This window comes from Drosophila mauritiana, chromosome X, assembly GCF_004382145.1.
Source record: "Drosophila mauritiana strain mau12 chromosome X, ASM438214v1, whole genome shotgun sequence".
Taxonomy (NCBI): domain Eukaryota; kingdom Metazoa; phylum Arthropoda; class Insecta; order Diptera; family Drosophilidae; genus Drosophila; species Drosophila mauritiana.
In genome coordinates, this window is record NC_046672.1 from 21,827,882 (window position 1) to 21,836,651 (window position 8,770).

The window sequence follows — 8,770 nt, forward strand, 5'->3', positions numbered from 1 at the left end:
CGCTATGAATATTTCATTCGTTTCTAAGTGTACAATAAAGTTATTTTTTATAACGGGTTTTATCAACATATCTTGATAGGTAGTGGGGTCTAGTTCTGGTATTTTGATGATATAGATAATCGCTGTTTTATTATGTAACACTGAAACATCAACAAATTCTAGCATTTCTTCGATTGATAAAGAGGTAATATTGTTTTTTTGAAATATTTTATTTACTTCATTTAGTTCAAATTCGTTTAAAAGGAGTGTGTTAATTACGTTAATTTTTGCCCATTGAATGGCATATTTAATGTTTACAATTTCTTCTTTTATCAATCTGACCTGATTTTGCAGACTCGTTGCTATTTCATTGTTAAAATTGTTATCCTTTTTTATTGAGTTCGTAAGCATATTTGAGATTGTTGTTAAATTATTGATTCTACTTTGCAGTTGTTTATTAACTATTACCTGATCGTTATTGTTAGTTATAAGGCTATTTAAATTATTTTCGATCATAGTTAAGTCGTCATGATCCGGATTTCCTGCCACAAATTTCCAAGCGGAACCAATCCAATTGATTGATCGAGCTTTGCGATATTTTGAGGTCAGAGTACTTAATGCGGTAAATGCCTGAGCTATTTCGTGTGTTAGTGTATGGTAGAGGTAGCTTCCTTTTAAGTCATTAATTGTGTGTTCTCGTATTTTGTACAATTCTGTTTCTAGCTGTTCTAGGTCTATTAGATGGATTAATTTAGTTGATGATATTTGTAGTTTCCCTAATCCTTTGTACACTGAGACGGTTTGAGCGTCGGTGTAATTAGTGATTTCCATATTTGCCAATGCTAATGGCAGAAGCATTAAAAATAAGAAAATCCTGTAATGGGGAAAAGGAGAAGAAGAAAAATCATTTATTCAGTGAACGAATTAATTTTTTACGGGTATAGGCCGATCCCTCACGATCGGATCGATACCCGCAAACGGACAAAAATACTGAGTTAGAGGGTATTATTACTCTTGTTTTATGTTACTCTTGTGAACGATTCTTCCTGTTTCTGTGATAATAGTTGTATGTCTATTTTCTTTTACTGTTTCTTTCTTGTACCGTGGGGAAAGTTTAGAACCTAGTCTTGTGTTTTGCTTTATAAACACTATTTGCCCTGGCTCATAGTCTTTGATCTTATTGCGTTTTTCATTATGGTTTTTTAAGTCTGTTGCTTGTTTTGATTTCAGTTTTTCAATGTTATCTTGTCTGCTTTTGTCATATTCTCCTGGGTCAGTGGTTATATTTCTGCCAAAAAATATTTCTAATGGACGCTTTTTCGTTACAGAGTGAATTGTGAAGTTGTATTCGTAGACAGCTGAATCTAATAGTTCTTCAAAAGTTCGGTGTACCTGTTTAGTTTTTAAGCATCTCATAATTTCAGCGAGGGTAGAATGAAACCGTTCTATTTGTCCGTTTACGGAACTTTTATAAGGGGGTGCTTTAAAAATTTGTATGCCCAGCTGGTCTCTCATCATAAAAGTTATTGTAGCGGAATTAAAAGATTTTTCATTATCCATTACGACGTATTTTGGTACGCCAAAATAGAATAGGATGTCATGTAATTCATGTCATGTTTCTTATGTCTTCTATTGATTTTGAATTTATTAATTTAGCTTGCGCAAGTTTAGAAAATTTGTCAATTGCCGTTAGTACCAGTTTTTTTTCTGTAGAGAAAATATCTATATGGATTGTGTGTCCCGGAAACTCAGGAATTGGAGTTTCCATTATTTCTGGGTTTGTGGGATGCCTATCATATTTTCCTTCCTTGCACACCTGACACTGTTTTACTAATGTTAAAATTTTAGATTTCATTTTGGGAAAATAGCATTTTTCGGATAATTGGATTTTATTCTCTTCAGCATTTCTATGTGCCCTATTATGAGTTTTAAGGATAAGTTCGTCTTGATCTGTTTCATTAACTATGTCTTCTACCCGGTTTTGACTAAATCTGACTTTAAAAGATCGAAAATGTTCTGGATAAATTCGTTGTATTTGGCCCATTATATCTTCTGTTGTGTGAATGCCATTAATGACTGTGGGATAAAGATGTTTTCTTAAAATTTGTATTAAATCATCGTCTGAGTATGTTGGCTGCGATACTGTATGCCTATGGAATGTGGGAAATGGAAGGGTAAATTTATAGTCAGGTGGCTCTTCTTTAAGTATAAAAATTTGGTTTTTAAAAACATTAATCGGAGATTCAACATTTGATATCAAATTGTGGCTAGAACTTTGAGTGCTATGTTGAGTTGCTGTCAATGAATTAATTTCAACTTGTCTTGGTGCCCTCGATAGTGCGTCTGCTACTACATTTTCTTTCCCTGGCTTGTAGAGCAATTCTTTATTATATTCATCCAAATAAGACTTCCACCTTCTAATAGCTATCCCACCTTTCCAATTGCAATCGTGCGTAAGTGGTTCGTGATCGGTATAGATTTTGACCTTTGAACCACCGTAAAGATATCCCTTGAAGAAATTAACAGCCCAATGTATTGCTAACATTTCTTTCTTTGCCGTTTCGTATTGTTCTTCAGTTTTGGAAAGTGTTCTAGATATAAATGAAATCGGTCTGTTGGATTGTGATAATACTGCTCCTATCGCATAGTCAGAGGCGTCTGTCGTTAGTGTGAATTCCTTATCAAAGTCTGGGTATTGGAGTATTACATCTTTGGATATCAGTGTACTGCGCAACTGTTCGAATGCTTTTATTGCTTTATCGTCTAAGTGAATCAATTTCTTTGCCGACATTCCCTTTGAAATGCGTCCGTCTTCCCCTCTAAGCAAATCGGTCAGTGGCTTGGCCATTGTCGCATAGCCCAGTATAAACCTCCTGTAGTATCCTGATAGCCCAAGGAAGGATCTTAATTCCTTTAAGGTCTTTGGTCTCGGATAGTTAGCTATAGCTTCTACCTTTGTTGGGCTAGTCTCTATTCCTTTATCTGATATAACGAATCCTAAGAATTCTACTTTGTTCTTAAAGAACTCGCACTTGTCTAGTTGGCATTTAACGTTTGCTGCACTTAGTGTTTCAAAAATTGTTTTCAGATTTTTGCAATGAGACTCTTCGTCTTTGCTAAAAACAATAATGTCATCAATGTAAATGTAGCAAATGTTTCCTATGTGTTCTCTAAGGATGTCGTCAAGGGCGCGTTGGAATATTGAAGGGGCATTTTTTAAACCAAAGGGGAGCCTAGTAAACTCGTACTTTCCATTGTTTACGGAAAATGCTGTTTTTTCTATATCTTTCTCTTTTAATGGAATTTGGTGAAATCCGCTTTTAAGGTCTAAAACGGAAAAAAGCTTGTTATTACCTAACTGTGCAATGACTCCGTTTATGTCAGGTATAGGGTATTTGTCAGCTATTGTTACATTATTCAGTTTTCTATAATCAATGACCAGTCTATATTTTTTTACGTTGGAAGCATCCTGTTTTTTTGGAACGATCCACACAGGTGAATTATATGGGGAACGCGATGGTCGTATTATATCATTCTCTAAAAGGTCTTTAATCTGTTTGTCAACCTCAGCTTTTAAAGCCATTGGGTACTGATAAAATCTAGAGTAAACTGGTGTGTCAGTATTTATTCGTATTTCGGCTTTCACATTTGTGAGGTAGGTCAGTTTGTCATCCGGTTCGGCAAATAAGGTTGGGTAATTTTTGAGTAAGCGATTTAATTCAAATCGCTGATTGTGTGTAAGGTGATCCAACCTTGGTATTATTACATTGACTGATTCAAATTTTTTTTCTTTAATGGGAATATTCGAGCCATTTTTTAAATGCATTATTTGGTTTTTTGTGTCAATGACTGCGCCTAATTCTTTTAAGCTGTCATTGCCTAATATCGCGTCAAAAGTTTTGAGGGTTGGTAATAGGAAAAATTTAACTATTGTATTCAGATCGTTAAATAAATTGGCGTTTTTGTGATGAGTTATTTTTATATCGCCACCTACAGAGACAGCATTGAATATGGTTTTGTTTGGTAACGGGTTTGAGACATGTTTTGGTTGAATATAATTTCGATTAGAGCCGGTATCAATTAATATTTTTAAGATTTCTCCACTCCTCACCTTACATTCAAAATATGGCAGTGAAGAGTCAGTTACCCTAAAAAATTGAGATAGGAATAGTCATGCTCTGGTTCTTGGTCATTGCTGTCAATCACTTCTGTGTATTCACCAAGTGTTTGTTCATAGTCTGTCTGTTCATTTTGTTCTGCTAAAGTCTGTTCGTAATCGGCCATTGTCGGTGCTCCTTGTTCTGCCTCAGTTTGTTGTTCGATTTCAGTTTGGATATTAAAATTTCTTTGTCTTTTGGTTGGATCTGTAATAGGTATTGGGGGTCGTTTACCAGAGGCATCAAATTGAGGCCTGTTCATATAATTAATTTGCCTAGATTGAAGGCTTCTGTCCACGTCCATTGGCTCTGGTCGTGGTTGGGGTTTTGTTGCAATCGGACGAGGTGGTGGATACGGTTGGTGTGCTGGGGGTTGTGCTATCGGAGCTTGTCGGAATTGTTGCCCAAAATTATTCGGTGCTGGTCGGTATTGTGGGTGTCCAAAGTTAGCATTAAACACTCCTGCTGGCATGGGTCTGGGTGGTAGTATTGGTCTGGTTTGGTAACCCATATTATTGGGTATAGGTAGTGGGCGTGGAGGCGGCCCTTGAGGTGTGCTTCTAAAATTGTTCTGTTGAATTTTGCCCGAAGCGTGATTGATACGGTAAGTCTGGTTTTCCAACTTTAGGCACAAGTGCAAAGCAGATGGCAAGTCAGTGGGTTCTTTTATGCCCAGCAACCGGGGAAGGTCGCCACGGAGACCTCGGATAAAGGTATCTAAAGCTTTATCCCTGTACAACTTGGTCATAACCAATTCTGATTCCCTGCCCAATTCCATGCAACTTATTTTATTGAGTATTAGAGACAAATGTCTGTAAACAACTTGATGGAATTCTTCAACTGTCTGATTGGGCTTTTGGAATATTGTTGTCATTTGATATTCCAAGGTGGAAATATCTCGTTTGTCTGCGTAATGTAATGTTAAGCACTTTGAGATTGCTGCCCAGTTCAACGGGACATTATAAGAATCGAGGGCAATGTCTGCGATGCCTTTTATCTTATTTCGAATTGTGTGCAAAATACCGAAATACTTTGCTGTACCTACGGTGTGAGCATAAGTTTCTAATATTCTATCTACACTCCTTTTCCAGGAACCGAATTCAGCTGGGTCACCGGAAAAATCATGCAAAGATCTTACAATATCGGGGACTTTGTCTAAATCTTGTAAATTATGTTGATGTTCTGGATTAATACCCTGGTTCTCGACATTTGCGAAATCAAAGCTAGAGCTTTGACTTTGATGCAAGAGAGTTGGGAGTTGTTCGGCCAGAATCTGACGAACGATTTCGGCTAGTTGTTCGGGCTGTGCCATTATGTTTCTGTTTTGTTGGTGTGTTTGTTGTCTTGCGACTTGTCCGTGTTGTTGAATTAGATTAGGTGCGTTAGGTTCTGTTCGGTTTATTGCCTCAGATTCTGTTTCTAAGTTGAGCACTAGTGGTCTAATTAAATTGTTGAAATTTGCCATAAGGAGAAATTTCCATTGAGGTAAAGAATTACTGTGATATCGAATAGTCAACTTGTTTAGTATGGTTACGCGTAGCTAAGTATGGTTATAGCAATAGAATCAATTATTTAAGTGTATAAAATGAATGAGGGAACAAAATATTTTAAATTGTGTCACTTAAGATTTGTTGATAGATCCGTTCAATTATTTAGTTAATTTATGTTTGATTTAAAATTTAAATAGGTCTTAATAATCAATAGTGTTTAGTAGCAAAATTTTATAGCACGTTAATATTGAAACTTACTCCTAATTTAATTATTTTATGGTAAAATTTAATCGCGTATTAAAAATTTTATTTAATTGAAATTTAAATTATGAATCATAAAAATTCTTTTTAAACCTATTTAGTTGCGTATGAATTGTAATTTCTTTTAGTTTCGAATTTTACTTTATTTAGTTTTAGCAAAGGAACGTGATCAAAGAACTGTGTTCTGTTTAAAGTGAATTTAATTTATTTTAATTGTTGAAAACCAGTGTCTGGTTTTGCTCTTTTACCTTGGAGGGTCCCTTGGGATTCGCAAGATTGAGCTTGTTATACTGCTTTTTTTATTGGTAGTGCAGCGATATTTTATTTTATTGCTTTACGCTTATTTATTTTATTCACAAACTTTCGTCAATTTCTTTAAACACTTTCACTTTGTTTTTGCTTTTAACATATCGCTATTTTTACTTTGAATTATTTTAGTTTTCTTGACTTCTTATTACGTTTTAGGTAATCTGATTCACTTAACTCTACTTACATTGCTAACTTGATACGGCTACTCCTCCTGGTGATCCGGATGTTGTCCTTTTTACGTTGTTACTCGGGATCCTGCGATGCACACACGTAGAGGATGTTCTGCGGTCGTACCTTACAGAACACGTAGACCGCCTATGGGTTGCCTTTAGTAAATCCGCGTACCAAAGAATGCAACAGGGGTTTTTGGGACTGATGGAGTCGTACTAATGTACTAATCTGACTTAACAAGATTTCCTTCTCATCAGGTCCCTGTTCGGGCGCCAGTTAATCTTTTCCTTTGTGGAAATTAAACGAGTCCAATTTGCGAGGTTGACCTTTTATTTCGGATTCAAATTAAGAACTAAACATTGAGAATTAGAGTAAGCCCTAAGTAAGCTGTGGGTGTCTGGCAGAGGCGTCGGCAGAACGTTGTCGTCGTCGCTGATGGCGTGATCGGCAGCTAGGCGGAGCATTGGAGTGGTTTGAACTCGATTGAACTGGATCGAATTGCAATCTCTGCAATTTCGGTGTTGCGTGGGTTCGTCGCGGCGGATGTTTATAATATTGTTGATTTAGGATTTTTGAACTCTTGTATTTCTTAGAATACTTTGTTGCACAATTCTTGCAGGAAAAGTACTAAGGGTTCATTGTATCGGCCGTCGAGAGGAGTAACAAAAGTTTCTGTTGTTAACTTACATACACATGAACTGTATGTATGTATATATATTAGTAAATAAGCAGCCGCATGAAGCTGGCATTTTTATGTGTATCAGTTTTAGTTTCAAATAAAACTTCTTTGTGTTCGGACGCGCGGCTCAAGACTTTTTATTTCGCGTTTACTCTTTCGGCCTTTGCTCTCAATGCGCTGAGTTTGGGTGAAGATTAGGATCTTCCCAATATGGTTGTCAGTGTTCCACACTTGGAGCACCTTTTCAACAAACAACAGGTTATGGGCCCAGCGCCCTAGGAGCTGCCTAAAGGAAAAACGTGTAGTGAAACTCAGGAGTTAGATTTTGGAGTCTACTCAAGATTGCCGGAATGAGTAACCTATATCAGATCGATAAGCTGGAGGATGGCTCCTATGAAACGTGGAGCATCCAGATGCGTTCAGTGTTGGTGCACGCATGTTTGTGGAAGGTGGTTTCAGGAGAGTCCGTGAAACCTGAGGTTGATACTGGAGGTGCTTGGCAATCCCAAGATGAAAAAGCATTGGCCACGATCATCTTGAGTGTGAAGTCTTCGCAACTTGGTTATGTAAAAGGGTGTCTCACTGCGGCTGAGGCATGGAAAGTTTTACAGGATGTCCACCAGCCGAAAGGGCCGTTACGAACGGTCATGCTATATAAGAAGTTGCTGAGCAAACGTTTGTTGGAAGGGCAGAGTATATCGTCACATATTAAAGAATTTAAGGAAATCTTTGATGCCCTTGATGCGGTGGAAATTGGTATCACCGAGAAATTGCGCAGTGTTGTTTTGCTGTCGAGCCTTCCAGAGAGTTTCGAGAATTTCGTTGTCGCCATTGAGACGCGCGACGAGCTGCCGTCTTTCGATGCTCTATGTATAAAGCTGATCGAGGAAGACACGAGAAGGGAAGGAGCGGAGCAGCAGAGAGAAAAACAAACGGAGAGCGCAAAGGCATTTACTGCAGTACATAAGCCACAGGCGCCGGCGAGAGAAGCTCGGCCGAGCGCAAAGAAGAGGAAAGACGTAGTTTGTTATAACTGTGGAGAGCGTGGGCATTTTAAAGCGAACTGTCGTCGCGAGAAAGTAAACAAAGAGAGCGCGACACAAAAACAATGCTCCTTGTTAAATGCACTGGATGGTGGTGGTTTTGGCAAAACACAGTGGTGTCTCGATAGCGGGGCTACCAGCCACATGTGCTGTGACAGAAGTGTTTTTACTGAGTTTGAAGAGCACACTGAAAAAATTAGTCTTGCTGGAAATGGATTCCTACTAGCAAAGGGCATAGGAACAGTGAAGCTGAAGACTGATTTATGTACTCTGGTATTGAATACTACGTACTCTTCGTCCCAGATTTGAACGGCAACTTTATGTCAGTCAGCCGTGCAGCTCAGTATAAATGTTTTGTCAATTTTGGACCACATTACGCTGACGTCATTCAGGAAGGCGAGCGAATACTGCGTGTAATGAGAGCTGGTAATTTGTATATGTTTCAAGGGAAACATAACAGTTGCTTTGCGGCCGTTGATGCTGATGGTTCACTATGGCATAAAAGGTATGGCCATTTGAATACAAGCAGCCTACAGGAGATGGTGAGGAAGAAGATGGTTTACGGTGTTGAAAAGGTCGTTTTCAAACCAGACGCAGTATGCAAGACGTGCATGCTGGCAAAAATCCATGTGCAACCATTTCCGAAGACAACGAGGAGCAGAGCTGAGGAGCTGTTGGATA

The 8,770-nt window shown here is 38.0% G+C and overlaps 1 long non-coding RNA gene across 1 annotated transcript; it reads right to left on the reverse strand.

Moving 5' to 3' along the window:
• Positions 1-367: 367 nt before the first annotated feature.
• LOC117146811 lies at positions 368-6,435 on the reverse strand. Its single transcript, XR_004459823.1, has 2 exons — positions 6,381-6,435; positions 368-853 (listed from the first exon to the last, which is right to left on the reverse strand). It is a non-coding gene; the product is annotated as an uncharacterized LOC117146811 (long non-coding RNA).
• Between the last annotated feature and the right edge of the window lie 2,335 nt (positions 6,436-8,770).